The 8116-nt window shown below is 32.0% G+C and overlaps 1 long non-coding RNA gene across 1 annotated transcript; it reads left to right on the forward strand.

The window, feature by feature from the left end:
- Positions 1–264: 264 nt before the first annotated feature.
- LOC122053915 lies at positions 265–771 on the forward strand. The gene is made up of 3 exons (XR_006132446.1): positions 265–405; positions 495–603; positions 714–771. It is a non-coding gene; the product is annotated as an uncharacterized LOC122053915 (long non-coding RNA).
- Positions 772–8116: the final 7345 nt, after the last annotated feature.

Raw genomic sequence — 8116 nt, forward strand, 5'->3', positions numbered from 1 at the left:
TGCCATGGGCTCACCGTCGGTAGCAGCAGTCCTTCCCTCGTCCTTCCCTCTGCGTGCTCTATTGATGCCCTCTCCTTTCCTCTTTCTCATGTCTCTGCTCTGGATCGCCGATGGAGAGCCTGCTCCACCTGCGATCTCAACTTCGTCGCATCATCGGAGGGCAAATGTTGTCAGATCTCAACGGAATCGGCCATCACCGGTTGAGAGGTCGTTTCCTTGGCGGTTCTTGCGCACGATCGGCATCTGCTCGGCGCCTAGGGCATCACGGGTGGCTCTCGGTCAAGAGGGGGAAACCAACCCTAGATTGGATCTTTCTTCTCCTCACTCACGAGCTGGGCCTCTGATCGCCGGAATACCTAGTCCCAGTTATTCCCTGGCTTGACGAGGAGGATTTGCCACAGGAAGGTATGGTTGCCTCCTTACCCTGTCTTCGCTCTGTTCTTATCCGATTACCACCATAGTGTATCACTAGATCAACATTTCTTGGACTGCAGATCCCTACCACAGCAATGGATCTCCGGCATAAACAAGTTATTGGATCAATCCTTATAGCACCATCCCTGGTTTCAACAGCAATTCCACCAGTGGTCACTGTGAATTTGGGTGAGTTTGTTTGGAGTAAGTCATGGTTGTAAACCCTAATTTAATTAGGTAGTGTTGATTAGGGCAGTGGCATTTCTTGTGCTTAACAGGTGTTTGACGAAATGCTTTAGGTTTCTTGTCTCCTCTGTTTATGCCGGACCAGCTGCAGATGGGTGGGGAAACTCCATCTTTCTCCACAGTAAACTTTGGATTTCTTCATCAAAGGGTGTGAATCTGTTTTGGATCGAGGTAAGCTAAGTATGGAGTTTTGGTTGCATTTATGTGATAAATGGGTGAATAAAGATTTATATCATATTATATTGGAGACTGTGATCTGTGGTTGTTTGGATTGAAGTGCAAGATTGTGGATTTAGTTAAACCTAATTGGATTAAGGGATTAGGTTAATTATTTCGATTAGGGTTTTTCCTAAATAGATTGGGGAGTTTATTTAGCTATTTGCTACCTATGTAATTAGCTAAATATATTATGTGATCGCAGGACTTTGTTTCGAGGCGAGCGTCTCGACGTGGGATTGATTTATCTAGCACAATCGACAGATTTAAGGCGGGTATTTCTTCCTTGGCTCTATGTAGATTTTTATTGAGCTTAGTGCATGGTTTTATGTGGTGGATTAGGCTATTTTTCCTTATATCGTATTTGTTGGTTGCCTTCCTGCTTGATACTTATGCTTGATCTTTAAGATGTCCTGGTTATATCTTATACAGTCTCTATTCTTGATTTCTACTCTGCTGTGATTACACGTGTAGAGTATGTATTGTAGGGATTGTCGAGTGGTTGGATTTACCATGCTGATTTTGTATATAATGTGAATTGTACGTAGCTTGGTATGTGTTTTAGGAGTCATCATGTTGACCGTACATTTGCATATTGTATGTACACACGTGTTTGGTTATGTACTTTTGGAGGAGTTGTGTTGATTGTATGTTTGTGGTTTATACATGTGTCTGATATGTTTGTTATTGGAGATATATGTTGATTGTACTTATGTTCTGTGCATATGTGTCCAGTGGGATTATTGGAGATTTTTGGTTGATTATACGTGTGTAGTTGTATACATGTGTTTGGTGGGATGTGTGGATTTATCATGACGATTATATTCATGTTGTGGAGTGCTTATGTGGTTTGGAGGTTGCATTGATGATGACAATATTGGTATCATGATTATATATATATATATCATGTTCATCATTCATTGCATCTGACGATTATTATCTCCCTTGTGGTTGAGAGGATTGTCAGTCTTTTATAGCTGTCCATTCGACCACTGATGGAGAGTGGTAGCTGAGGAGTGGAGCTATGCCATGTCCTGTCGCGCTTACTCAGCTGTTCAGTGTTTTTACTCTGTCAACCTCGACCACTCTGGAGTAGTGGATCTTGATGGTACAGTAGTCAGGGGGCTTGAGTTGTGAGTGGTCAGGGACCCTCAGCTATGTAGTTAGATAACTACATAGCATACTATCGCCTCAGTCGCTTTATAGCAGTTACGTGCGTGAGGCTTGTATGGTTTGTCACAGACCCAAGCCTCTCGGCCATATCGGGGTCGTGGTGTCTGGAGAGGTGGCGGGGGTGACCATGGAGCATGCATGCACATTTGCATATGATGCGCAGTGCATCTATGGATATATATTTGCATACATGCCTAGTAGATACTAGTTGCATGTAATTGTGGTTGTTGCACTTGTTTGAGATATGCTTGTTGAATATGGTTGTCATGCTGCATACATGTCATTTATTTTACATGTATATGCAGTCGTATTTATATTGCACAGGTGTCACGGGTATGTCTGTTGCAGATCCGGTGAGTTTACTGATCATTGTACCATATGTCGATTCCAGATTGGGTATGTATCTGTCATTGTGTTAGTTGTGGTTTGTACAGTTTATATGTTAGGTTATTATGTCAGATATATTTAGGTGCATTGATTATGATAGTATGATAATATTTTTTTATTCCCTACTGAGACTGTATACTTTTGATCTCTATGTTTTATTTGTAGACCGTGCACTGTCTTTTCTATTACCCGCTGAGTTACCTATACTGACCACCGCATGTATACATTTATGTTTTCAGGTAGCCTGTAGATGGTTGGTGTGTCGCTTGGAGTATCATGTATGCCGGGTCCTACGTCACATCCGAAGACGGTTTCATCTCGTGTTTGTTTTCTTTTTGTATATCCTTTTATTATTTTTGGCATTGTATTTGTGTGTAGCCATGTGACTATCTTATGGTTTTGGTATTGTATTTGTGTTTAAGCCGTGCCGACATACATTGTATTTATTTGGTTTGTGTGGGCTTTCCTTCGTTTTTTCACTGTGTTTCTAGTATAGTCGTGTGGGCTACTTTATATATAACTGCGTGGTTGTGATTGTTTCATTCCAGCCGTGTGGGCTGTGATTATAACTGCGTGGTTGTGTATATATTCCAGCCGTATGTGGCTGATGTATACTTTGTATGTATTGAGGCTTCAGATTGTCACCGGTACAGGGGAGATGCTGCTGGATTTTTGTCTGACAGGGACTCCTTTGGGGGTGTGACAGTAAATATCCTAGAGGGGGGTGGGGAGGGGGGGTTGAATAGTATTTTTTACGTTTTCAAAAATCAAAAGTATGCATGGAAAATAACAGAGATGAAAAGCGTATTCTAACACAGGTAATTTTACTTGGTTCGGAGTCTTCGACGACTCTTACTCCAAGGTCCGCACTTGCTAAGTGCTTTCGTTGGGCCACCATTATAATCATGAAGCAATTATAGAATTTAAGTACAAGTGTAGAAATTAAATTATACTGATAATACACCTTTGAAAACTTGAGCGCAGGTTGTCGGTGTAGCTTTTAGGTATCCCGGAGACCTTTTCGGAGCAGCGCGTGAGTACGAAAGTTGTAGTAATTGATGTTATGAAGCTGTTGGTCGAAGGTCATTATATAGACCCATTCCGGGCACCTAGACTCCCTCTCGGGTGCCTGGACCATGCCGACATGGTAAGCTCTGATCGAAACTTGATCCGTCAAGTTTATCCACTTTCAGGCGCTCGGGACTCCCTCCGGGTCCTTGGACCTTTGACGTGGGTTCAGCTAGTCGTTACACTTCAACTCAGCTTCTGGGTAACTTTTGTGGTCCGGGTGCCTGGACCAACTCCAGGCGCTCGGACCACCCGGGTACCTGGCCAGGCACCTGTGGGCTAAGCTGGTCCGAGCGCTCGAACCAACTCCGGGTGCCAGAACCGTGGGTGCCCAGATCCCGTCCGGGTGCCCAAACCCACTTTTTTAGCCTTTACTTCCCTACAAAAAAAAAGTTAGTCCAGGCATAAAAATTATCATGCAAAATAGAGTTAGCACATTAAAAATGTGATAGTAGTAGTAATTTGATCCTATCTTCTCAAGACTAAGATCTAGTCAAGGTCTGAGCTTAGATTTTCCAAATTGACCTAAGTTGGACCACTGCCTATAGTTCCCTCAACAGGGAACGCACCCTCATTGGATCTCGCTTCCAGTTGCTTACCTCCACTTACCAACTGCAGTCACTTGAATTTGTCTTTGACCCACTAGGTCTTTCCGCTAGTTGTCAGGTCCTACGCATCCAACCAAATTTCCTCCAGATATCGGGTCTCACGGACCTATCTAGGCTTCGCATAAGCTATCGGGTCCTGCAGATCTAGCTGGATTTTAGTTTGGTGTCAGATCCTTCAAACTAGTCAATTCCTACATATTTGGTAGAAAGGTTAGACAAACAATACATCTAACTTTAACCTATTTGTCATACATCAAAACTTGATTATCAGTGCAACCTAAACCAATAATTTTCCCCTTTTGATGTAATTAAGCAAGCATTGAGTTAAATTAAGTAAAGTAAATTTAAATTTTCTAACCTAACCCACTATTCTCCCCCTCCCCTTTGACATATATAAAAAAAATAATGTCATGTATCAAGCAGAAATAAGAGCAATTCAATCAAGGAGTTGGTCGATTTACGAAACTAAAGCTAGTTTTTGGACAACTTAAATAAAGTTTTAGCAAAACAAACTTTGTAAACATAATTTTTCAAGTAAATTTTCAAATAATAATTCCAAGACTTTAAGTAGTATTTTAAAAAATAAGCTTTTGAAAACAATAAATTTTACAAAGATACATTATTTTCAAAAAAAAAACTTTATTGTACGGAGGAATAAATGAAAAAAAAATTTCAAAGTAATTTTGAAAGAATTTCAAAATTTATAAAAGATTTTTAAAATAATTAAGGAAATTTTGAAAGGAATTTTCAAGAACAAACCATTTTGTAAATGATTTTCTAATGTTTTAAAAAATAAAAATAAAACATTTTGAAAAGATAGATTTTTACAAGAATTTGATAAAGCTTTACAAAACTTGTCAAAATTTTTTCAAAATGTCTTTCAACATTTTTCTAAGTAATTTTCAATGCAATTTGCAAAACATTTTTATTTTATTATTCAAAATAGATATTATTTTTAATCATTTACAAAGTAAGTAAGATAAATTTTAAATTTTTTTTCAAAACGGATTTTTAAAATAATTTTTAAATGATTTGAAAAGAATTTTTATAAGAATTTTTGAAATAATTTTTAAAAGAATTTTAAAATAATTTTTAAAAGAATTTAAAAATAATTTTTAAAGGAATTTTATTATAAATTTTCAAAGATTTTTTAAATGATTTTAAAAAAATATTTTTTAAAATATTTTAAAAATCATTTTAAAAGATATTTTAAAATATTTTTAAAATGAATATAAAGGGATTTAAAAAATATTTTTTAAAAGAAATTTTAAAATAATTTTTTAAAAAGAATTTTTAAATTTACATTTTAAAAGAATTTTTAAAAGAATTTGTAAAATTATTTATAAAATAATTTTTAGAATGATTTTAAAAATAAATTTTAAAAATATTTTTAAAATAATTTTAAAAATATTTTAAAAATAAATTTTAAAAATATTTTTAAAATAATTTTAAAAATATTTTAAAAATAAATTTTAAAATATTTTAAAAATAAATTTTAAAAATAAATTTTAAAAATAAATTTTAAAAATAAATTTTAAAAATAAATTTTAAAAATAAATTTTAAAATATTTTAAAAATAAATTTTAAAATATTTTTAAAATATTGTTAAATTGATTTTAAAAATATTTTAAAAATATTTTTAAAATCATTTTTGAAATAATTTTAAAATATTTTTTAAAAGATATTTAAAATGATTTAAAAAAGAATTTTTTTTAAAAAAATTTAAATGATTTTTAAAATAATTTTTAAAACTTTTTTTAAATGATTTTAAAAATAATTTTTAAAAGAATTTTTAAAATTATGTTTTAAAGAATTTTTAAAATAATTTTTAATTTGATATAATACCTTAACTAATTTTACTTTAACATTAATTTAATTTAATTTTAAATTTAATCTTTATTCATCTCACCTAGTCTAAGTTTTCAGATAAAAGGATCATATGATTTTATGAGATGAGTTAAGTTAAATTTCAGCGTTTAGTTTAATTTATGTTAAATTAAACTTTTGTTTTGGGTTCAATAAACATACATTGTTTGGATAAACTTCTAAGCTGTGATGAGTCACCTGGATATCATTAAAGTAACCACGACTTTAAAATTTTCTAAATAGTCCTACCCACTGAACTTAGTACAAAACTTTGGTCTAACCAATTAAGATTAGTTAAGAGTAACTTCAGTTAGTTCCAAAAGCCAAATGCACCATATTAAATGTATATCTTCCTAGACATGCATATACAGAGCTGCCTTAACCTATTATCATTCAAAACTTTTCTAGTACTGTTTATCAAATTAAATTTTATCTCTAATTATTCTAGTCCTAATTACCGTTAATGGGTAAGGTCTATATTTTTGAGGTACTAACTAATTTGAAGCCTCCCCTTGAATCATGGATTTTCTTTTTAAGTTTTTGTTTCGATTTATGTGGATTTGGTTTGGTTCTGCTTGCTTGGTTAGATAACCTTTAGGAATCCTTTCTTTAATTTGTTAGGTTTAATTTAATTAAGTTTTAATTAATTGTAGTTTATGTTGAACTTTTATTTTAAATTTTGAATGAATTAAATTGGTTAAATTGTCCTTAAGATTTAAATTTTCTTTTAATTTTAAATTTATTAAATTAGTTGAATTATCTTTGTTTAACCGATTATATTTATTAATTTTTAATTAGTTAAATTATTTAAATTATTTTTCTTTAAATATTTATCTTTAATATTTGACTTTTTTTTTATTAATGGTTGATTATGAATTTGCTAAATTTGATTTTGATTTCATTAAAGTGTTTGATTTTATCCTTAAATATATATATATTTTTATCTTTTATAGTGTTAGTTGAATTTATTAGATTAGTTTTATATATAGATTTATCCTTGGGATTTTTTATTTATTAAATTATTTTTGTTTTGGATGAAAATTTCTATATTCACATTATCTAGATTACCAAATATTTTATTAAGAAATATATTAATCTTATCTAGATCTATATTTACTTCATCATTTTTAGATTTTAATTTTATCTTAAGTTTTTAATTAATTAAGTTATTATTAATTACTTTATTTAAATTTGAATTTGTTAAATTAATTAGATCTAAATTTTCATAATTTTCTAAAATAATTAATTTTTCAAAATTAATAGTTTTATTTTCTGAATTATTAATTAAATTTTTAGTTTAATTTAAAATTTTTAAATCTAATTTGTCATGCAAAACATTATCTAATTTATTACAAAAAATAATATCTAATTTATCATGCATATTATGCAAATCACTACTAATAAGTGTATTTTGGTAAATTGGACTTACCTTAAGCGCAACCCCTAATTCAGTAGGTTTCTCCATTGAGTTGGACTTGAGTCTGGATTCGCTTTTGACTTTATCCTCTAGCTTTCCATCGACTCCTTGTGAAGCTTGGTCAGAGGAGTCCAGAATTCATAGGCATCTCGGTGTTATACAATTTTGCATGTGATTTCATTAGGTAATAATTTTACAATTGAATTGATTACCTTTTTGTTGACTTTTGTGTTTTGGGTTGATCGTCTCAGTGTCGTGCCGCCATCGAAGTCGTTCATAAGGATGAAGCTTTCTATCTACATCATTTATAAATTGAATTCGTGCTTCTTATACATCTCATATGGAGGTGGTTTGTTGACATTTCGCCCGAGCAATTCTTTGTACACTATTTTCAACACTAAAAGATAACTCACAAGGATTCCAAGACTATGTCTTGGGACAAGTAGTGTGGGAGATAAAAAAAATTACTCGAGTAGTATTACACAAATTTCAAGAAAAATAATAATAAAATATAAAAAATAATAATAAAAAATATTATGAAAATTTTTGTCAAAGAGATATTTCACCAATTCTAACTAATGGTGAAAAAAATAAAACAGAAAAAATGAGAATTTTCCAATGAAGAAAAAAATTTGGAGGGAAAAAAAACGAAAGATATAAGAATAATTTTTAATAAAAAATGATATATAATTTTTTTTGAAAAAGAACCCTCTGCTCAATT

This window comes from Zingiber officinale, chromosome 3A (genome assembly GCF_018446385.1).
Source record: "Zingiber officinale cultivar Zhangliang chromosome 3A, Zo_v1.1, whole genome shotgun sequence".
Taxonomy (NCBI): Eukaryota; Viridiplantae; Streptophyta; class Magnoliopsida; order Zingiberales; family Zingiberaceae; genus Zingiber; species Zingiber officinale.